General features: G+C 47.8%; 1 non-coding gene across 1 annotated transcript; it reads right to left on the bottom strand.

The window, feature by feature from the left end:
* Positions 1–2,543: 2,543 nt before the first annotated feature.
* LOC111812158 lies at positions 2,544–2,672 on the bottom strand. The gene has a single exon (XR_002817737.1). It is a non-coding gene; the product is annotated as a small nucleolar RNA SNORA11 (small nucleolar RNA).
* Positions 2,673–2,934: the final 262 nt, after the last annotated feature.

Genomic DNA, 2,934 nt, shown 5'->3' with positions numbered 1-2,934 from the left:
AAACGCTCATTCCTGACAATATGGCAGTAAACAGAATAGAAAAATTCTTTAGCAAAGGTCTCTGTAGGATTTGTATTGATTGTTGTATTTCTATTGCTTATCATTTTTGTCAGTAAAAGAAAAACACAAAACTTTCATGAAGCGGTTAAGGAGAACGTCACTTTGGGCAGTGAAGCCTGAGGAGAACAGGCACTGTGTCTGTCACTCCCTGTGCTTCCGGGGCACGAGTGAGTCTCACAGACCGGTAGGTGAGTGTCCATTGCTGGTGAGACACAAACAGAGATAAATCTTCTCCCAGGAAATTAACTCAAGGCAATGGGCCATTAGCCAATACTCCTGGAACAGTTTATCCTCATCAAGTAGCGAGTGGGCTCAGAGATGGACATTTAAGATCCGGCAGGATGCACGAGGTAATCACAGTAAAGCTGCTGGTGACATCCCGTCCGCATTTCTCTGCGGATAACGTATTCCATCTATTGAATTATTATGAAGAGCTAAGCAAAACCCAGACCAGACACACGCAGCTTAATTGAATTGTGGATAAGATCTGAGGGGTGGGATGTATACACGGGAGCATCATGTTAGAGTTAAGAGCAAGACATTAATTATTTTCTGAGCCATCAATGTGGAAGGACTACAAGGAAAGCCGGAGGGCGGGGTGGAGAGAGACTGCAGCTTCAAATTGAAGCAGCAAGTAACTGCCCCTGGGTTGAGCTGTGTGGCAGGTGGAAGACTTCTTTCCTGACCCCTCCTTCGGCCATGACCTGGATTTCTCCAGCGCCAGAGGCCCCTGAAGTGGCACTGCCAGCAAAGTGGAGCAGCCACGAGGATGCTCTGCAGTCCCAACAGGGCGAGGTGCTAGCTTGAAGAATCCCTTCTTTCTTTTCTTTCTTTTCCTCTCTTCTCTCCCTTGCTCCTTCCAAAATATTCTTAGCCTAACTAGAAGCTGGAGACCAGCAGTCAGGAAGTCAGCCACCTTATGTTAGCAAACAGGCAGGTTCCCGGCACCTGACACATCTGTCGGAGGGCGGGCGAGGGAGGCCGTGCCTTCTCCTCCCAGATGCAGGCAGTGGGTGAAAGGCTCAGGGAGCGGGAGGGCGGTGTTGTTGCGGCCTTTCTTCGTTCTGCCCACCCACAGCCTCTCTCACTCCCCTCTCTTCACTGTTTCCTTTCCTGAGGTCACGTGGCTTCCAGACCTTAACCCCTGTATACTGTATCCCCCACTTTCTCCAGGATTTGTGCTGACCAGGATGGAAACACTGCATATCTTTTTTTCTTTTTCTTTTTTTTTTTCCAAAGAAGGAAGTTTCGGACTCATATCTGGGGCTTCTGTTTCCAAATCCTTCATTTCCAATGCTGCTGAAACAGTTTCAGCAATTTCTAGCGAGGAAAGCTGGAAATCTTTGCTTGATCGGAACTCATTCACTGGGGTCACGAAGGCTTCAATTCCTGTTTGCAGACTTAACCTCCAGGCTGTGAGTGTGAGCAGCAAGCAGTAGGTAGCTGCACACGTGGGCACAGGGAGAGGGTGCTTCACCACGGGGCCGGGAGGGGTCTCTGAGGCCTCCCACAACAGGTCAGCTGCATCGTTAGTAATAGATTTTTGCTTGTCTATTTTTTCAGATAGGAAATCAGATCTTGTTATATAGTTCAGGCTGGACTCGAACTCACTATGTAGCTTAGGCTGAGGTTAACCCCAGTGCTAGGGTTGCAGGTATGTGCCATCACACCTAACTTGTAGTATCTCTTATAATTAACCACAAAATGTAAAAAAGATTATTAGAAGCAGCTTCAATTAACAGCTTCACTGCGTAGTAAATAGGGCATAGTAGCAGAAGTAAATAATGAATTCCATTGTGAAAGTCTCACAGAGCGATTGCAAATCAAAAAATGTGCTAATTGACATTCCCAGTTGGGGCAGCAACCCCACTGGGTGGTACCGTACTTTTGTCTGTTTGTGCTGTGTGCCTTGAACATTCCCTTGGGAATAATGAGTTGGATCTTTGTTTGATTCTCTGTAACGAGGGGTACCACGGTAAGGAGGCACCACATTCTTTCTTGAAGGTGATCCGCAGGAAGGTGGATAAATACAGCTGCTGGGGCCTGAGGCAGTGCAGCTCACAGATCTGAGGGGATCCTTACTTACCAGAAGCTGTCCCTGTAGCCCGTGCGGCAGCCAGACCCCAAATGGAGCGAATTGCAACGTGTGCTCTGGGCCGAATGGAAGTGTTGTTTTCAGTAGAGGACAGAGGTGTCCCTCCGGCCTCAAGACGCAGGTTCCTGTTTACAAAATGTGCACGCTGAGACGTACATAATGCCCTCCTTGGATAAGCAGGCTTCTGTGGGAGACGACATGGGAAAACAATGCTTCTTTTTTTCTTTTTAAAATAATTTATTGAGAACAACAATTCAAAGTCTTTACTTTTAGGACTATCAAGGGTCACCCATGGATCCGCTGGACAGGCTCAAGATGTCCCCTCCCCCATTGCAGAGCCTTGTCCCCTTGATTCTGTCCAGAAGCCATGTGGAAGTGTATGGAGGCTACATGCAGGACATTCACTTGAAGGGAAGTCACAGGTTTAGTGTTCCTTGTCACGTGGACCCTGGATTCCTGTTGGGTGTGCTGTAAACTGAGGAACTGTTCTTCAGGTCACCTGCTCTGAGCACACCCTGATGAAGCTTTACTTTGACCCCTGGATACATAATAGAAAGCATAACTGCAAGCCAGTGTTGTGGTGCAGGCCTGTACTAAGCTGCAGCCTCTGGGAGGCTGAAGCAGGAGAATCGTGTGGTGGAGCTCAGCCTGGGAAAATAAGTGAGATCCTGGCTCAAAATAAAAAAAAAATTAAAAAGGGTGATGGTGTAGCTCAGTGAGAAGGCCACGGGTTCAATTTCAGTACCCCAAACAAACCAGGCTTTCCGTCCCATCTCATC

This window comes from Octodon degus, unplaced genomic scaffold, assembly GCF_000260255.1.
Source record: "Octodon degus isolate 3935 unplaced genomic scaffold, OctDeg1.0 scaffold00114, whole genome shotgun sequence".
Taxonomy (NCBI): domain Eukaryota; kingdom Metazoa; phylum Chordata; class Mammalia; order Rodentia; family Octodontidae; genus Octodon; species Octodon degus.
The sequence above is the reverse complement of the archived record's forward strand: the minus strand, read 5'-3'. Positions and strand labels throughout refer to the sequence as shown.